Source organism: Camelus dromedarius, chromosome 10, assembly GCF_036321535.1.
Source record: "Camelus dromedarius isolate mCamDro1 chromosome 10, mCamDro1.pat, whole genome shotgun sequence".
Taxonomy (NCBI): domain Eukaryota; kingdom Metazoa; phylum Chordata; class Mammalia; order Artiodactyla; family Camelidae; genus Camelus; species Camelus dromedarius.
In genome coordinates this window covers 38,074,624-38,095,539 of record NC_087445.1, presented here as the reverse complement: position 1 = coordinate 38,095,539, position 20,916 = coordinate 38,074,624, and the positions used below count along the sequence as shown (strand labels likewise).

The window sequence follows — 20,916 nt, the reverse complement described above, 5'->3', positions numbered from 1 at the left end:
GCAGCTCAGGACCCCAAGACAGAGACAGCCAGAGAGAAGCTGTACCACCTTTTATCACTTATATTCAAAAGTCACACATGTCACTTCCACTGTACTCTGTTAGGTGAGGCAGTCAGGAAGGCCCACCTAGGTTCATGGGGAGAGCACACAGACTCCACCTCTTTATGAGAAAGAACTGGAAATGGATGAGATCTGAAATGTGGTTGAGGCCATTTTTGTAAAGTATTATCTAATACAGGATTTATAAATTTCACCAGCCTGTCCAATGGGTCCATGGCACTTAAAAAATAAAATAAAATAAGAACCCCCTTCTAGAACCTCATCACAATATAAGTTCACATTAAATAATTCACCGTAAAATACCAATCATTTCTTCTGGACCCTGACTGGTGATTATATCCAGCCTGTTCTCTAGTTAAGTTGTTCTACTAGAGATCTTGTTTTGATCTTGTTTCTTTGAAACTATGCCTTCCAATGATCCCCCTCCCCACCTCCAAAAGACACACACGCACACAGAGACACATACAGAGGCAAGCACTCTTCCAGATTTCATTTTTTCTGGCAAAAACCCTCCATCAGAACCAAACGGAGTCTGCTTGAAACTCACCAGAGAATTCTATTTTCAGCCTTTCTGAATTATATTTTGCCTAAACAACTAGCCCTCCCTCCTCAGAACGCTGTTAACAAACCACTCCACTTTTGGCTGTCAGGCCTCTGGGGAGCCTCACCTGCAGCCAAGCCCTCAGCGCACCTGCAGCCTCCTTGCCGCGCTGCCCTGAGTGTGTCTGCCATCTGGTGGCCAACGGTGGTAACTGCACTTTGCGGTCCATCCTAGTGACTCCTGCACTGTTCTTTCCTGGATCCATTACAGGATGCTCTACTTATCATCTATTAAGGTCCCAATATCCTGCACCAAGTTATGTAAAGCAATAGCCTTGGGTTATTAAAACATATGCCAAGTGGTCTTTGTGGCAAGTTATGAATCACAACCTGTAACAGTGCCTATGAAGGTGGTTTCAAGTCTCACGGTGGGGAAATGGGTAAAAAACTTAGGAAAAAGAAAAGAGGGAAGGTAACTCTTGGGGTGTAAAGTTCAACTGACCGACTGGATTCCATCCATCTGCACAACTGACACAGTGTGGGCAAGTTATTTCTCTGATCCCTGTAGTCCTCATCAACAATGTCATGATTGTATGTGTCCTCTAGAGTTATTCTGAAGGATATAGAATACCTTATGAAAAACACCTAGTTGGGGCAGAGGGAGGGTACAGCTCAGTGGCATTCATGAGGTCCTGGGTTCAATTCATAGGACCTCCGTTAAAATAAATAAATAAATCTAGCTACCCACTCTCTCCCTAAAAAAAACCCAAAAACACCCTTTGTATCTCCCTTTAAACATAAAAAGGACCTATAAGTGTCTTTGAGGTATTTCTGATTTAAGCATAATTGTTGACAAACCATTTGGCCTCAAGTCCTCTGGTTCTTCCTTTAGTGGACATGAAGTAGCACAGTGACCTGTTATTTCCATGGGAAAGATTTTTTTTTTAAGATTTTTAATGGTTTCTTCATAAATAAAAAGTCCCACTCCCAACTTCTCCCTCGTTCTCCTGCATATCTAACCCCCCTCTAAATTTCTAACATCTATACCACTTCTAAATTACTATTACTTATTGCATGAGTGTAATAAGAGTTTGCCTAGTCTTAACTAAAAGGATTCTGACATTTTGAACCATCTCTACAGTAATGTTAATTAAAGCAACCAATGACAGGGTACTTCCTGACTGCTAGCCCCTGGAGTAGGTATTTTTCGGGGCTTTTGGGGGGGGCGTTGGGTAGTTAGGTTTGCTTGTTTGTTTTATTTAAATGGAGGTACTGGGGATTGAACCCAGGACCTCGTGCATACTAAGCAGGCACTCTACCACTGAGCTATATACCCCTGCCATGGACTAGCTGTTCTGATACCTCCTTAAAAGTAGAATTTTCCACCTGAATGATGGAAGGCGGGAGCATTTATTCACTGGCTCTCGTCCTCCATTGGCTGAGGATTGCTTTAGGGGCCATTAACTCCCCTCACTTCCTGGCTGCACTTGGCAGGGTTACCCTTGAATATTAATTAAAGCAATAATCTACAGAAATAGTAAAACCTTATGAATTGAGCCCTGTGGACATAAATTCTTTGTTTAACCTCAAAGACCCTCATAATCATAGGCTTATAGATAATGCTCATAAATTTTTTAGTTTTTGTTACAATTTATTCATGGCAACACCACCTGTTGACTACATAGATTCAATGAAATAGACCATTTTAAAGATCCAATTTAGTTCTTTTCATAAGACTAGAAAGCCCTAGAAAAAAAGGCAGTAGAAACTTTAAGTGAATTTTTAGCAAGATTAAATATAGATACCAATTTAACTAAGATTTCAATAGGTCTATTATATCTTAACCTTATTGTCTAAAATGTTAATTATCTTGGCACTAAACTTTGTATTTCATAAGGCTCTACCTGCACAAATGTCATGATTATTAAATGATGCAGCAGAAATCCAACATGAGCACACAACAGTCATTATGAATAGTCCCTTCAACATCAAACACATACACAATTACATTTAATAATATATTTGTAAAGATTCAACTGGTAGAAAACAATCATAAGAAATATTTAAGACAAATGAGGAATATGAAAAATACTCGGAGAAATAAGAGCTAAAGAATTCATATACATGAGATTATGGAATTCTCTGGGCCAAAAAACGAAGTCACCATACGCCTGGTTCTTGGGAGATATGAAAGGTACTAAGTATTGAACAGGTCAGGCATTGAGAAAATATGAAAAAGATAAGACTGGCCAGCAGGTCTGTTGCAGTGGGTTCTTTCATGCACCATCCTAGTTCCCTAGAGGATGTCACTTTATCCAGCTCTTCCTTGTGGGAGAAGCTATGGCTTTAGGCTTTGAAGCCGCATTCTTGCTCATGATTTCTGGGAGGGTCCTATCCCTTAAATATTATACTCTCCTCTCAGCAAGACTCCAGAGCTACTTTTTTTCAATCCAAGCATCTCAATGGACTAATAACAAAAACACCTGAAATGCTGTTGACTCCAGGTTTGAGCATTGCACTTCTGATTAGAGAGGCCTGCTATTCGGTCCAGTTTAAGAGAGGGGTCTTCCTTGGAAAGTCCAAGAGGCAGCGGAATGTAAAGCAAAGAGTGTGAATTTAAGCATTAGGCATTACTGGATTTGAATCCAAGTTCACTGGGTGACCTTGGGAAAATTTATACTCTCTGAAGTTCGGTTATCTACCACATAAGGAAACTACTGACGGCCATTCTTCAGGGCTGGGTCATGAATAATTTGTGTAGAGCTCCTGTCCATACTGTCCATTCTATAAATAGCAGCGTGTTATGGGGTTAAAAAGTGTGAGCTCTACGGTTCTTGCCACTTAGTCATTGTTTGATCTTGGGCACATTATTAACCTCTTCATGCCTAGTTTCCTCATCAGCAACACTGGAATAATGACAATAACCTCCTTATTGGCTTGCTGTGAAGAGAGAAAGCATCACTGCTCTTAGCACACTGACCTCTTTCTATTTATCAAGCTTATCAGTATCTCAAAAATTTTGTCCGTGCCTATTTCCCAGCCTGTAATGTTTATTCAAAGACTGATGTGTGTTTGTGTGGGTGTGTTTATATCTGTGTGTGTGTGTTTGTAAAGCATTCAGAACAGTGTCTAGCACAGAGTATATTATTAAACTATTGATAATAAGGAGAAAAAGAAAGATTAAGCTATTATAGTATCACTATGATCCCTTAACCCTACAGAACTGAAAATCCTGAGTCCAAGCTCTGCTAAAACCAATTCCTCTGTCCTCTAGAAATTTTCCAGAGCTAGCTGATCTCCTGCTGCATATAAGTCCACAAAAAAATATACCTCTCCAGGATACCTCCATTCCCCAATTCCTTTATTGTATACTTAGAATGTGTGCAAATAAAATACTCTTATCCTTGCCATTAATCTTACTTTGCACCGAGCTAGTACCCAGAGGACCTGGAGTTTGAAGGGCCAGGTTTCAGGCTGTGTTCAGCCTTTGTTAGGCAACCTTTGGACCCACCACATATCTTTTCAGTATCTTCCTTTGTCTTAAGCACTAATTTTCTCACTATCTGTTGAGAGTACTAATTGAGATAAGTAATACAACTCATATATACGTAAACAATATTGGGTCACTCACCTGCTCAATGGCTCTGCTTTGTCCTTAGAACAAAATTTAAGTTCCTCACCATGGCCTTTGTCTGTTGGACCCACCCACTACTTCCCTTCCCCTCTCTCGGCCCTAAGTACATCAAACACCAAGTTACTCACAGCTCAACAACTTTGCCCTCGTGTTTTCCCCTGCCAGTAATGTTCTTCACCAGATCTTTTCAAAACTGTTTGGTCTGTTTGTCTGTCTATCAGTCTATCTGTTTTCGGCACTCAGGTTTCCAGTCAAGTAACTTCTGGGAGGCTTTCCCCACCTGCCTAGTCTTAGTGGTGCTGCCCTCAGTTGCTCTCTATCACATCAAACTCTTTTATTTTTCTCACTGCATTTATCACCACCTGAAATTTTTTTTTTCACTTATTTGTTTAACAATTTTCTCTGTGGGCAGGGGCCATGTCTGTTTGGTTGACAGCTCTCGCTCCAGTGTACAGACAGCACGTGGCCTATGGGAGATGCTCCTTAAATGTTTGTGCATAAACAGATGTGGACATGCTCCACAAAGGGATATGGATGCAGGAGTCCTGGAAGATGTACTGCAGGGACCAGCTGTGGCCACTCACTGCTAGAGCTATGGCCAAGAGAGCCGAACAGCTCTGCAAGTCCCAGAGGCCTTCTTGCTTAGGGTACTCTGAGGGAAGTTACCATTTTAGGCAAAAGCAGGTAATTGTACAATGTGGAGAAGTCTTTTTGTGAAGAGAAATACTGGGGGCCCCCAAACAATGGAGGGAGCTCCTCAGAACAGCCATAGCAAGGCAACAATCACTTACAAGGGAAGCCAGACCCAGAAGAGACCATATGGAAGATGTCAAGTGTGAGGCCAAAGAGAAGGAGCAAAAAGGCATCATGAACTCCTTTTGGAATAGGAAACTTGGCAGGGGGGCTGCTGTGGGAATGGTCTGCCCCAGTAGGAAGGTGTATTTTATCCCTGACCTTGTATTTAACTGTCAGAGCACAGAGATAATAAAAAGTAGACTGACTTTTAGTCTGTTTTATCACTACTTTTAAACTGTGTGTCCTCACCAAAAGATTCACTCTCACTTGGGCCTCACTCCTGATTGTTGATGTATCCGATAGTCCATGGGAATTGGATTCTGCCACTGGACCATTAGTGAGAATGTGGCTTGGTTCTTACCAAATTATTTTGAAAAAGTAACAAAGTAGTCAGACATCTGGCAGGCAGAACCCAGTCAATACAGTGCCTCTGAAAAGAAAGCCCTTCCTAGACTGTGTTACGCATTTTATTGGCTTTCTTTTAATTGGTGTCGATAATGTTATTTAATGATGATGTTTGCATTTGCCCCAGTCATCTACAAATCTGATTCATTTTCAGGTCCTGGGAATAGTGAGTGGCACACGCTAAAAGATTCAGAGCTATAACAGGGTCTGCTTCTGTCTTCTTTCCCAGATAGGGTAACTAGCCTGTGTTACCTTCACATTCTAGGCCACTCACCACCTCAGTTTAGTTCCTACTCTTACAGGACCTGTGCCCAGAAAAGTTGCCCCAGGGTCAATTCCCCTTAGCAGTTTGTGGCTGCAGGTTCCTCCATCAGTTTCTTAGCCACAAGGCCTTTGCACTTCCTTCTTTTTACCTGGAACAGACTTTCCCAAATCTTCATATGGCTACTCTTAGCCATCTAGGGCTTACTCGAATGTTATCTCTTCAAAGAGGTCCTCCCACTAGAAAGCAAATTCCCTGAGAGCAGGGATCTTGCCTGTCTTATTCATCCCCTACATCCTGTTGTTCCTAGAACAATGCCTGTCTCATAGTGGGTGCTCAATAAATACCAATTTATTCATTGACTGGTACCTGAGTTCAAGTTCTTTGCCGGCCTGTTTATAGTAGTGATTCTGTATCACCAAGTTCTCTAACATCTCTATACTTTGTCCATGATCTATTTAGCTTCAAGTTAAGAGTATTGGCTTTGGAGTTGACCAGACGCAGGTTTCAATCTCTGCTTTGATATTTCTAGCTATATGTCCTTGGGCAAATTATTTAACCCTTCTGTGCCTCTATTTCCTCATTATTCTACAGATATTAACACTTTCCTCATAGGCTAATTTAAGAATTAAATAAAACTATATGTAAAAGGCTTACTGCAAGGTTTGGCACACAATAAAAATCCAATTAATACAACCCATAAGTGTTATAAATTAATGTTATTATTCTTATTTGTGCTATTTTTATTGTGGATGCACTCTGCTTTAGGAGCAGTATGACTTAGTAAACTTGCAAGGTGACGATCCTGCCTAACTAAGTGCACACTCCACAGCCTACCATTCACTCCGGCATGGTCACTCAGCAGCCACTCTGAGTGAATCTTAAACGATGAGTGAGATTTTAAGAAGCTAAAGATGCATGTGGGAGAGACTTCACATTGAAAGGGACCTCAGGAAGAAGACAGGAAGTTCCAGAAACAGCAACTATGTCTACATAACTAGACCCTGAGGTATATTCATCCATTTATTCATTTTGAAACCATTTTCCAACCACCTATTGTGGCCCAGGCACTGTGCTAAATGCTGGCAATAAAAGGGAACAGAATGGGTCCTTGGCCTCAAGGAGCTCAGCCTACAGAGGAGACAGAGTTGTAAATGGACACCTTATGAGAGTCCAGAGCTACAAGAGCACAGAGGAAAGGAAACAACAACTTTCTATGTGGGGAGACATGAGGGAGAGCCTGAGAAACAGGCTGAGGAGACTGTGTAACGGAGAAGCACTGAAGGTTTTTGAATAGGGAAGTGATAAAACCAGAACTGGAAAAAGTAAATAAAACAGTAAATTTTTTTTCAGAATTCACCCATATTACCTCTTCTTGGCTGACTGGTAGAAAACTGTGTGGGAAGGGACAGCTGGGCTTGGAAACCTGGGCCTTTCATCCCTCTTTCCCCTGGATTAACCTCCTTTTCCATGGTTGCTCTGACCGCATGGCCTCCAGGGGGCGCTGTTCCCCTTCAGTTCTCAGGAGTAGTTGCTCTCAGGGAGCCAGCCAGCCTCAGAATCCCCCGGAAGGCTTAAGACACCCAGCACCTCAGGACAACCCAGAGTTCCTAATCAAGCAAGTGCGTGTAGGGCCTAGGAATTCACATTACTAATGAGCTCCCAGGTAGATGCTGATGCTGCTGGTCCAGAGACCGCCAAGCTTTGAGAACCACTGCTCACAACGATCGAAGACCCTTCTTTGTGTCTTCAGAAGCACCGGTGAAACAAGCACAGACTTTCAAAAGGAGACCTTACTACAGGCTCAGCAACAATCAAACAACAAAAACCAGAGGTACACCCAGTTAGACAATGTTTTTGTGCCTTGGAGTTCTGAGAGCCCTGAGTTCCGGCCTCCTGATAGATCCAGCCTCTATTCCCCAGTCCCTTTCTTAGGACAGATGCACAGGCCCTATAGTGAGAGTAAGAAGTTTCACCCCACAGCGCCAGCAGGAACAAAACCAGTGAGAACATAATACAACACAAGCATTTTATCATCTGAGCAAACGTGATACATATAAAATAACAGGACGTCTTTATTTCCTGATTTATTTATTCTGCGGCTCCCTCCAATTCCTAGAGCAGGGCTTTGTCCCTGGTGTGTGCCTAATAAAAGTCGTAAGTGAACTGAGTTATGGCTTACAACATCTCTTCACCCACAGAAGCACAATCTACTTTACTGATGTTACACATTTGTTCTTATCCAGCTGTATTTATCCAAAGAACTTGGAATCATTTATGATTTTAACATTGCTATAGCTTTCCAGATAGCATAAGGCTCAATAAACATACAAATTTATTCTTCCTTCTCTCTGTACTATGTCTTCCTTGGATCACTATCTTGGAAACCTGTGCTTAATCACTAGTCTTTATTTTAGTTGTTATGGCTTGTCATGACTGTGGGTTTTTTTTCAAGAAAATATGCATAAAGCTATGCATATTTTAAAGCTAGTTACCCCTTAATGCCATCCATGATCCTCTTGAGAATGAAAACTAAACTTCCTCACTTATACTTCCCTTCATATCCATTTTTGTGTGTGTGGTTCTGTGCCCCTTACAGATAGAGGACCAGTCAAGCTCCCTGTTCTTTTACACAGAAATGTTTCCAAAGGCCTAGTGGTCCTCAAAACGCAGACTAAAGCAGGAGGAGGAGGAAATGAGGACTGACAGGAGATGACCACAGCATCTAGATCCCCAGTGAAGTTTCTCGGTGACCATCACTGGGTTCCAAATAAAGGACAGGATAAAGAATGAAATGCATAGAAAAGTTAAAAAAAGGGTGCAGATCAAGCTCCACCAGTCGTAGCCAGGGGACCACCAGTCTTCTTCCCACCCCGACCCTGTCAGATCTCAGGCAAAAGCCTTGCTCTTGACCTTTAAAGGATGTGCCAGGAAGAAACAGGAGTCAAAGCAGATCTACGAGAAAGAGCAAAACAGCAAAAGACAGTTTTAGAGAGTGTGAGAGCTTAAGAAAATGTGAGAGGAAGATGGAGAAAGCACAAGAGAGAAAAGAGACGAGATGCAGAGACTCTTCTAGAAGGATGAATCACTCCTCCCACCAAGCCACACACACCCACTCCCCAAAATACCTTGCAACTCCCCCAACCTGAAAGTCCAAGCTTCCACAGGCTGATTCACCACTCAAGCCCTAAATAAACTACTTGACCCAGTTCTGAAGGGGATTACTTTTAGCCTTAGTCACTCTTGGATTTGCATTTCCTTTATACTTGCAGTGGCCACTTGTCTTATCCACCCAAGGTGCTTAATGGACTAGAGTCATTTTTCTGACATCAAGTTTGTGACAGCAACTTCATCCAAAGTCTGAATAAAATAGAATATGGCTTCCGGATTCTCAACCAGATTCAAACAATTGAAAGAATTCCTTCATTCCTAGACCAGGTTAGAGAAATATAAACCAGGAAATCACAAGAAATTAAAATGTGGCAGCTGTCTGCCAATCCTCAGCCAAAAGGTGGTCTTTTATGAAAGAATAACGTCTGGAAGAACAAGTGTCATGCTTGCAGAACTTTGTGGAATGGAGGGATTTAAGAAATGTTTGAAAATTTATGGGTGAAGACAATCACATCTGATCCTCATAATGACCCAGTGAGAAAAATTAATTTCATCTTACACATGAAGAAACTGAGGTTCAGAGAAGGTAAGTGATATACCAATGATCACACAGCAAAACCCAAGAACTGGAACCCAACCCTAACTCATAATCTAATCTCATGAAAGTGTGTACAGGCAAAATGTTGGCCCTCATAAAACTTAAGACAAAGATATATACCTCCTATTAGTCAATACTATTAAAAATCCCCCTCAAAAATATGCTTAAATTTACATTCACCCATAGAAAGCATAGTCATCTTATTAAAAAGGCAAGGTTGCCTGGATTTTTTCCCTCCTTTTTTTTTAAAGTTGAAAGAGAGATGGTAATTCAAAAACAATGGCAGCCAAAGCAAATTCTCAATTTCCCTTCACAGGATGTTTTGTTTGCTATGAATCAAGGATATTTAGACATTTGTTGAAAGCTTCAAGTAGGAAAAACAGAGGCCCAAATCAAAAACAAGGAACCTAGAAACAAGTATAATACAAGGAGTAGAATAAAATATTTTTTTAAACTGTCATTATTTTCAATGAGACAAAGACATTTCATCCATAAAACTAAACAGGGTGCTATTAAAAAGGAATCAAGAATTTTTTAAAATTTCTTTGAAAATGCAGAGGATGACCAAACAAATTTAAAATTCAATAGAGGAGTTAGATAGTAAAAATTAAGTAAATCTCCCAGAATGTCTTGTATAAAAGATAAAAAAATGGAAATAAAAGAAAAGAAGATAAGAAATCAAAGATATCTATCAAATGACAAATAGGAGTTCTAGAAAAAGGAAACAGATAAAATGGAAGGAATAAAACTGTCAAAGAACTAATATCCAAGTCAAAAAAAATCCAGAATAGAGGAACTTAAGTCTCCAGCTTGAAAGAGCTCACCAACTTCCCAATTTAAACAAAAAAAGACTCACACCTCAGCATATCATAATAAAAATTTAAAGGAACAAAGTAGATTAAAGAATCTTACCACCTTCAGAGAGGAAAAACAGGTCACAAAGGACGGGCATCAAAAGGATATCTGATTCTCCATAGCAACATTACTTCAAAATGTTTAAGAAACAATGCCTGCCCAATTCTGTATCAAATTACAAATTAAGTGTGAATATAAAGACACTTGTATACATGCAAGGGCTCCAAAAATTCACCTCATGTGCCACTGTAGAATGTGCTTCAGCAAAATAAAGTTTTAAGAACAACAAAGGAGGCTGCATGGGATGCAGAAAACAGGGACCCTACAAAAGGAAGTCACAGAATCTGGTGACACACCGGAGACCAGCAATTCAGAACGGCCCAGGAGAGGGAAGGACAACAATGGTCAACCTACAATCACATACTCAGTGAAACTCTTTTCCTTTTCAGAAAGACAAAGACTAAGATTGCTTACCACCAAAAAGACTTTCACTAGAGAAATGTTAAAAGACATTCCTGAAGATGGAAAATGATCACGGAAGATACAAAGAAATAGGAGGGAGGAGATAAAGAAATACGCTAAGATCCTGGTAAATATAAACAAACAGAGATTGACTATACAAATCAGTAATAATGAAGTCTAATTTGGGGGGAAAACAAAAGAAGATAGAATTAAAACCCTGACAAAAATGTGTAAGACAAATTCCAAGGTCCTTGAATTGGTGGGATGAGACTAGATACATGGATTAACTTAGATTTTGTTAAGTATGCATATTAAGATTGTCAGGGTTAACAGGAAATCAACTTTTATACCATCTTTTAAGTAAGAACTGCAATTAAGAGCAACCTAACAGGTTTTGGGAAAACTGGAGGGCCACATGTTAATCAATGAAGTTAGAACATCCCCTTACACCACACACAAAAATAAACTCAAAATGGCTTAAAGACTTAAACGTAAGACAAGACACTATAAACCTCTTGGAAGAAAACATAGGCAAAACATTATCTGACATAAATCTCAGCAATGTTCTCCTAGGGTAGTCTACCCAGGCAATAGAAATAAAAGCAAAAATAAACAAATGAGACCTAATTAAACTTACAACCTTTTGCACAGCAAAGGAAACCATAAGCAAAACAAAAAGACAACCTACAGAATGGGAGAAAACATTTGCAAAAGATGAGACTGACAAGGGCTTAATTTCCAGAATGTATTAACAGCTCATACAACTTAATAAAACAAACAAAAAACCCAATTCAAAAATGGGCAAAAGATCAAAATAAGCAATTTTCCAATGAAGACATACAAACGGCTAATAGGCACATGAAAAAAATGCTCAATATTGCTAAATACCAGAGAAATGCAAATCAAAACTACAATGACGTATCACCTCACACCAGTCAGAGTGACCATCACTCAAAAGTCCACAAATGATAAATGCTGGAAAGGGTGCAGAGAAAAGGGAAACCTCCTACACTGTTGGTGGGAATGCAGTTTGGTGCAGCCCTTACTGAAAACAGCACGGAGCGTCCTCAAAAAACTAAAAACAGACTTATATGATCCAGCAATCCCACTCCTAGGCATATATTCAGAGGGAACCTTAATTCAAAAAGACACATGCACCTCAATGTTCACAACAGCACTATTTACAACAGCTAAGACATGGAAACAACCTAAATGTCCATCGACAGATGACTGGATAAAGAAGTTGTGGTATATTTGTACAATGGAATACTACTCAGCCACAAAAAAATAATAAAACGCCATTTGCAGCAACATGGATGGACGTGGAGAATGTCATTCTAAGTGAAGTAAGCCAGAAAGAGAAAGAAAAACACCATATGATATCACTTATATATGGAATCTAAAAAAAAAAAGGACAAAAGAACTTATTTACAAAACAAAAACAGACTCACAGACATAAAAATCAGACTTATGGTTACCAGGTGGTAAAGGGTGTGAGAAGGGATAAACTGGGAGTTTTGAGATTTGCAGATACTAACTACTATATATAAAATAGATAAACAAGTTAATACTGCATAGCATAGGGAACTATATTCAGTATCTTGTAATTTATGGTGAAAAAGATTATGCAAACGAATATATGTATGTTCATGTATGACTGAAGCATTATGCTGTACACCAGAAATTGTCACATTGTAAACTAGCTATACTTCAATTAAAAAATATATCTATATAAGTATTTGAGTATATATATATATATATACATATATATATAGTTTTTAAAAAAGAGAGTAACCTAACAGGAAGGGAGGGTAATAGCTCAGTGGTAGAGCGTGTGCTTAGCATGCACGAGTTCCTGCATTCAATCCCCAGTACCTCCATTTAAAAAATAATATTAAATTAAATTAAATTAAAAAGAGTAACCTAGCAGTTCTAATCAAAAAGAAACTCTTCCTTATCAAGGAATTCCAGCTAATACATGTAAAAGAAATAAATAATTAGAAAGTCACCATTTTTTAGCCCTTAACAAACTAAAAAAAGAGTTCAGCAAGGATTACCTAAAACCAATAGGTGAAAAGTTGATGAGGAGTGGAATATTTGCAAAATAATAAAGTATCACCCACAGGTTACTTGCGAGTCACAAGAGGAAAAACTAAACATTATGGTGAAGGCATTAGGTTTACGCCATCTGAACCCAGTTATGAATATTCTCATCACTGCTAAATGTAATGAGACATTATGTGCATCTTGACGTGATGCAGTGGGAAATAAACGACATTGTCTATGATGTATTCTCGTCAAAAATGCTTAACCTACATCTAGCCAAGGCTTTATCTCTCGCTTCTAGTTTACAGGAAACACAGGGACTAGAAGAACAAGTTAAACACGACTACAAGGAAGCTGTCAAACAAATCCAGAACTGAGGACAGTCTACAAGACAACTCACCTGTGTTTAATTAGAAAACGTCATAAAAACAAAAGGTGTGTGTGGGAGGGAGGAGGGGAATACTCTAGATCCAAAGAAGCTTAACAGACATAAAACACAAGGACCAAAAGCTAGTACAGACCAAGATTGGATCCTAGCACACACTAAGTAACTGTGAAAGCCATTTTGGAAATACTTGGGAGAAATTTTAATACTAACCGAGTACTAAGTGATATTACGGAATTATAGGTAATGTTGTTAAGTTTGATAATACTGCAAACATGCAGAAATGTCCTTATTTTTAAGAGATCCATACCATTTAGAAAATAAGCATTTTCCTTGCTGCATTTTACTTTTAAACATGAAAAGAAAAAAGGAGTACTGAAGCAATTATGGCAAAATGTTAGTATTTGCTAAATACAGAAGATATTTCCTCATTAACTAGTGTTTCTCACACTATTGTGCACATAAACCAATGCAGGGCCTTGTTCAAATGCAGATTATGACTCAGCAGTTTCCGGGGAGGCCTGAGATTCTGCATTTCTAACAAGCGCTCGAGTGATATGGATGCTACAGTTTCATGAATCACATTCTCAGTAGCAAAATAATATATTTTCTCGGCATATCTGATGGTTTGAAAAAATAATTAAGGTTATTCACTAAAGAAGAAGAAGAAATGAGCGCATAAAACTCAAAACAGAAGGAACTAAAAGTCAAATTTAAAACAAATAAATTCAGAAGAAAGTGTCACCGGCAAGGCCCATTTTGAATAATAAAATAAAGTCTAACCTCTTTTTTTGTTTTCCTTTTCCTCTGTGCTTCCTCTTTCGCTTGCTCACAGGAGTCCGCATCCGGAGGCCTTGCGCTCAGCACTTCAGACGGAGCTCCTAGTTCAAAATGGCTGCGCAGACACTTCCGCTCGGAGGGCGCATGTGCAGAAGCTCTGCGCAGGACGCCTCAATCCAAGATGGCGGCGGCGAGCCAGAAACTGAGCTGCACAGCTGGGCCAGACGCGTAAGAACTCCACCCCCTCCCACCCCTCCCCGCGAACAAGAACCTTACAAAGCAACCTCACCCAGGGCCTGTCAGGGAATATAGAAATAGGATGAGGAAGCTAAAGATAACTTAAGAAATAAATTTTGATACATCGGTAGTCACACACACACACACACACACACACACACACACACACACACACACACACACACACACACACACACACACACACACACACACACACACACACATTCAATTTACCAGTTAAAAGACTGAGATTGTGAGACCGGAAAATAAAAAATCTAGTCCTATCCTATATATAAGAGAAAGACCTAAAACATAAGAACATAGAAAAACTGAGAGTAAAAGAACTGAAAAGTAGGTAACACTAACCAAAATAAAAGCTTCTGTAGCTATAGTACTAATGCAAAGTAGGATTTAAAGCAAAAAATATCATTAGGTTAAACAAGTTCACTAGGTTGATAAAAGTTTTAGTTAATAAATTGTGATACTCCCATAAAATGGAATACTCTAAAAGCAGTGAAAATGAATGAACCAGAGTAAAAACAGTAAGTTATAGAAAGATGTGTGCAATATTACACTATTTCTATAAAGCATGAAACCAGGCAAAAATATATATCATACGCATACATACATGTGTGTGTATAAGCTATATGCACACACGTGTGTGTATGTGTGTGCATGTGTGTAAAGTTTAGGGTTACATAGATATATGAGAAAATTATAAAGAAGTACACGGAAATGATAGAACATGAATTCAGAATAGTGGTGGATCCTTCTCAGGGTAGGGAAACACGAAAACATCAAGTGTACTGCAAGCATTTTATGTATCAGATTGCTCTGGTGTACGTCATTACATTAGTCTTTATATTTCATAATAATATTTTTTCAAAGAAGTTGGAATGAGAATATGTACTTATTCACCATCTGTTCAAAATCTCATTGTACTGGCAGAAAAAAAATTATTTTTAAAAGAATGAATTTCTAATAGCTCCAGGAACAACAGCAAAAAGGGGACACAAGCCACCAGGCTAAAACCGTAGGAGTTCTTAGAGTAGTAATGTTAGAGCAGGCAGATAGCTAGAAATGAGCAGAGAAAGGGGGACACAGACCAAATAGCAGGAATTGGCCAGAAAGGAGGGGCACAACCCAAATGCAGGGAAACACACATCACGTAAGCACCAGGGATCCCTGGGCGGAGAAAGAAAAGCAGGAATCTTTGGGCTGATAAGGGGCCACACCTTTTGGCCTGGAGACCAACAAAGAAAGGTCAGAAAAGGCAGGAATTTCCAGTGTCCAAATGTAACCTTTTGCTTATTATGCCCTCATTTCAATAAAATTAGCCTTTCAGATCAGAAGTACCCATCATGCACTGATGCCATGACACTTGTGATCCAGACTAAATAAGGACAAAAATCCCTCCTCCCTTTGGAAAGGTGGAGTTGGGATGATAATCAGGAAATAAAACCCAAGCCCTTCCCTCCTCAATGAATATTCTGCCCGTTCATTTTTACACCCTACATAACTAACTTTCTAAAGAAACTCAGGGCAGCCGCTCAACTGAGCCTGCCTGCTCTCCCCTTGAGAGTGTACTATCCATCCTTTAATAAATCTTCATTTTACTTTTTTTAATCTCTAAGTCTTGTCTCTGAATTATTTCTGGGACGGGACAAGAACCTGGAACACAGGTTGGATCCACCGGCAACAGTAAGAGTAAGCAAACTGTATCCCCTAATTCACAGTAGGCCAAAGAAAAGAGCAGCCCTCAGGGAGAAACTGGAAATCATAGTCATGACTTAAAGCATAGTTCAGTTGCTAACAGCTAGAAAACTCTCCAAAAGTAACTGTTGACTGGCTGATCTAATTAATTAATTAACTAACTAGCTAACTAACTAAATAAGGGACTCACCTGCAGCAGTCATCATGTAATAACTGAGCCAAACCGACCCTTCTCTTTCTCTCCCTCCCCCTATCACCCTCTGGCCCTCCTCGGGGCACTGTGCAGTAGCCAGCAATGGCTTTTGAGCCCAGTATGAAAAACCCAATGTTTTTCTAACCCAAAGGTATGTAAAGTATTGTCTGAATCAGGCTTATAGATTTATTTTGTTTGTCTTGCAGAACACTTCACTTATGGAAAACTTTTAAATAAAAATAGAAGTTTTCAGCATCTTGAAAAAAAGAAAACAAGAAAAAACAGTTAGGATCCGCACCCTGGGCCCCTCATTCCTGAATGACAGCATCTGCTGGCTCTCAGTTTATGCTTTTCTGGAGCTCCTACCAGACAGCTTCAGTCCTTTGCCTGCCTGGCCCCTGCTAGCACTTTCATTTTTTTTCTTCTGCCCTAGATCGTGTTCCCAGACTTTTCTGAGGTACTTGCTAAATATTAGGTTTCTCAGGCCTTTCCCCTGGAGATTCTGATTTAATGGGTGTTATGGATTGAGCTGTGCCCCTAAAATTCATGCGTTGAAGTTCTAATCCCTGAGTCCCTCAGAATGTTACCTTATTTGGAGGTAGGGTCTTTACAGAGGTAATCAAGTTAAAAGGGGGTCGCTAGGGTGACCCCTAATCCAGTATGACTGGTGTCCTTGTAAAAAGGGAAAATTACAAGAGACTTGCAAAGAGGGAAGATGATGCAAAGACAGAGATGATAGCCATTGACAAGCCAAAGATAGCCCAGAGTCGATCCTTCCCTCAGAGCTCTCAGAAGGAACCAAACCTGCTGGCATGACACTTTGATTTGGGACTTCTGGCCTCCACTACTGTGAGAAAATTAATTTCTGCCATTTAAGCCATCCAGTAGTGGTACTTTGTCATGGCAATTTAGCAAATTAATACAATGGGTTTGGTACCAAGTCTGGAAATTTGTGCTTTTAATAAATGCAACAAACATGGTCACACATGGGAATATCTGGAGGTTTGGGGAAAACTTTGATTCCTAGGTTCCAACTGCAGAGATTCTGATCTTGTTGATGTAGGGTGGGACCTCAGCATCAGGATTCTCTAAATCTCCTCAGGTGATTCTAGGGGCAGCCATGTTTGAGACCCACCAGCTAGGGAACACTATTCTATAATACCAGTTTTAATATTAGTATAATTTTACCTCACTGTTTTTCATTTCTTAGTTTTCTCATCCGTAGATAATGTTGATCACTACCATCTATCGGGGCCCTTTGATGTGCTAGACACTGTGAGTTATTTCATCTAATCACTAACAGTCTATAAACTTGATTCTTCTTTGAGAAGTATGTCTTTGAGCTGAGGAAAGATTATATGATTTGCTGAAGGTCACACAGGCTCTTACGTGTTAGTCTATGCACCCAATATCTCTTTCCATTTTACCATTTGGTCTTCTAGTAAAACAGGGTTAAACCAAATGATCTATATGAATGCATCCAGTTCAAAAGCTATTTATTTATTTTTTTAATATTTTAAGATTTTTTTCAAAAAGTCCCTAATTTTAAGATTTGTGAAAATGTTTTACTAGTACCTCTGTCAACAGTGCCCATAAGCTCCAGAATTTTCTACTTCTAACTATAAATAAGTGAATAAATTGGATTTTCTTTTTTGTTTTCTAAGCCAGGGAAGTATTAGCAATTCACTTAAATCTGTTTCCAAGCTGATGAAAAGTAAAGCAACAGTAGCACGTATAAAACAGAACCCTGGCGAGATGAGACATTAACAGGTAGAAGCCCACGATGAATTATTCTTGTCCGCATGTTTAATGAGACTCTGTGGGTTAGGTATCTATTTCTCATAGTGGCCTGATGTAACTGTTTCCTGCCACATGCACTAGTATTACCACAATAATCTGCTTAAAGATATTTTATGTTCAAACATGCGTTGTATGCCCTATCTTCCTCTTAATTCCTGCCATTCAGTTTCCAAAAGAATAGTGGTATGTCTTTGAGTTCATCCATTCACTTCATTTCATATTTACTGAGGGCCCAGCATGTGCAGATGGTATGCCACAAACAGGGTACAGTGGGGAACCAAGTTGTCTCCCTGCCCTCGTGGAGCCTAGGGTCTAGTGAGGGGGTGATGGTCAATGAGAAGGTTAGTAACTAAGAAAATTACAGATTTTGAAAAATGCTAGAAAAAGAAAAAAAAATAGGATGATGAAATGTAGGGTTTCTTGGGAAGGATACTATAGATGAGGTGGTCAGGGAAGACCTCTCTGCAAGAGGGATATTTGACCTGAAACCTGAAGAATAAGGGGGAGCTGGGTAGGCAAAGAGCTGGGGACAAGCACTCTGACACAGGAGCAGTAAATACAAATGTCCTAAGGTGGGAATGAGCTTAGCGTGCTTGGGGGACAGCTGAAACACCGCGAGAAAAGAGAAGGACCCTATCAGATGATGTGGGCGGGAGGGCAGGCGAAGGATCATACAGGACTGGGTGCCTTGGAGAGGAATCTGGATTCTACTCAAAGAAGAATGAAAGTCCAAGTAAGTGGCTTAAGCAGTCAGGTAACCCCCGTTACAACCCACCGCTCTAGGTCACACGCTCAGGGAGACTATATATTCCAGTATTTGGTTCTCCAAGAGCTAATGTTTCTTAATTCAAAATGTAAATAATCCAATAAATTGTTACATTACTTACAATATGGATAAGCAGTGAGCGTTATTAGCATACTAACTTCTAGAAAAGTCAAACAAACAAACAAAATAGATACAACTTTCAGGGTTTGGTTCTGAAAGCTGCTTCTAAGCCCTTCCTAGTTAAGAGGGCAGCTATAGAACACTTGGCTGAATCATCCCCCTGGTTTAATGGCCATTAAAAAAAGAGAGGGAGAGAGACACTGTACAGAAGAGTAGAAAGTCCCAACAGAACTTCAAAATAAAAATAACCACCATCAGGAAGGCACATCCTAATTTTCGGTAAACATAATGTGATTGAGAAACCATCACTGGCTGGCTCAAATTACAACCACTGAAACTAAACTTTGTAGCCAAAAGAAAGAAAGGAGAACCAAAGCCTTCACAGGGGATGGAGGGTGGAGGGTGAATAGCAAAAATATTTAACAACCGGTAGCACATGGTCACGGATCAATCAGCACAGAGGCCAGCTGTGAACCCCTGCAGGGTATGAACAGGAAGGAGGTGAATGTCAGAACTGCTTCCTCTATTCTCACTCTCCAGTCCACCAAAGACAGACTAAGAGGTTATCCCCAAACTATGGGATCTCTTCTGAGGCAGTTAGGATCACTGCCACACCCCTAAACCCAACTATTGCTTTCTATCCATTCTGAGTCTGCAAATCCTAGAAATGCAGCTCGAGCAGTGATGCTATCTGATGCTGGCTGTGAGCTCAGGAGGTCTCTGAAAGTAAGTGTTGCTGTCTAGGCATTGTGGTTTTTCATGTACCACTTCTGGTCAAAACAAAACAAAAAACTCACAAATTGGTTTAGATTACCCAGGAATAAATTCTCTATAAGGTTAAGTGATGAAGCAGCAGGTCCAGAAGAAGAGCCAGCCTTAATCCAGGAGAGCTGAACTCAATGACAACCTGAGAACTACTTCTGGCTCCAACTGAAACCAGCCCCGCCACTGACGATCAGAGAGGAATCCAAGGGCCCCCAGGTGGGGAGGAGGCAGGGCAGGCCTCCTTCCTGCTGGAAAATTTTAAGGTTGGAAAGTTCTCATTTTTCAAGGAATGGTATACAGAAGGCAATACCGTAATACCCGTGGCATATTCTGCAACAAAAATGAGAGGAACATTGTGTCAAGCTGCTAGGGAGTGATATCCTTGCTGAAAAAATAAGAAAACAATGACTTTGGAGTTAGAGTCTTAGTGGGAGTGTCTGTGTCATCAGATCTTTGTGTATTTCTTATCCTTTGGTTCTTTAAGACAACTTAAAGAACCAAAATTCTGTGCCCCAATTTGAGGGGAGCCAGGGTCTGGGGCCTGAATCCTGATAGGAGATTGTGAGAAAGTGAGAGTGAAAGATTGTTGAAAGTGAGAGTCCTGCTGGGGAAGACAAGTAGAAAGGGCTCCAGTGAGCAATGAGTGCTTCTACTGGTGGCAGCTCACAGATGTGTTTTTTTCATGCACCAAGTGGATCCTTGGAAGAAAGTCAATCATCTTCTTCTAAATACATTTTAATTGAAATATAACAGTGCACAAATCACAAGCATACAGCTTCATGGATTATAGCAAAATAAATATCCGTGTAACAACCACCAAGATTAAGAACATAAACCTTATCCCCAAAATACCGGCCATGACCCTTCTAATTGCCCAAAGGCAACCACTATCCTCACTTCTGATAACATAGTTTTACTTGGTTCTGAACATTTTATAATTATTCAATATATAAGCTTTCCCTTTGGCTTCTTTCACTCAACATTTTACTTTGAGATCCATTCATGTTTTAAAATAACAGTAGTGTATCCATTTTCATTGCTACATAATATGCTACTATTTGAATATACCACAATTTTTCTATTGTTGGTAGACATTTGGATTCTTCTAATTTGAGGATACTATGAATAGTGCTGGTATGAACATCTTTGTATATGTCTTTTGGTGTATATTTCTGTTTGGTACATAGTCAGGAGTGAATTATGGGTCATAGATATAAGATGTTCAACTTTAGAAGACACTGCCCTGGTGACATTTTGTAATGTACAGAAATATCAAATCTCTATGTTGTGTAACAGGAACTAATATAATATGTGTTATAGGTCAATTATACTTCAAAAAATAAACAAACTGATAGAAAAAGAGATCAGATTTGTGATTACTGTGGAGGG

At 39.7% G+C, this 20,916-nt stretch overlaps 1 long non-coding RNA gene across 1 annotated transcript in view; it reads right to left on the bottom strand.

Annotated features, from left to right (window-relative positions):
- LOC116152651 (uncharacterized) overlaps positions 1 to 14,052 on the bottom strand; it is a 57,444-nt gene extending 43,392 nt beyond the window's left edge. The window contains exon 1 of the long non-coding RNA XR_004136209.2: positions 13,937 to 14,052. This is a non-coding gene — a long non-coding RNA (uncharacterized LOC116152651). The remainder of the gene's footprint in view (positions 1 to 13,936) is intronic.
- Positions 14,053 to 20,916: the final 6,864 nt, after the last annotated feature.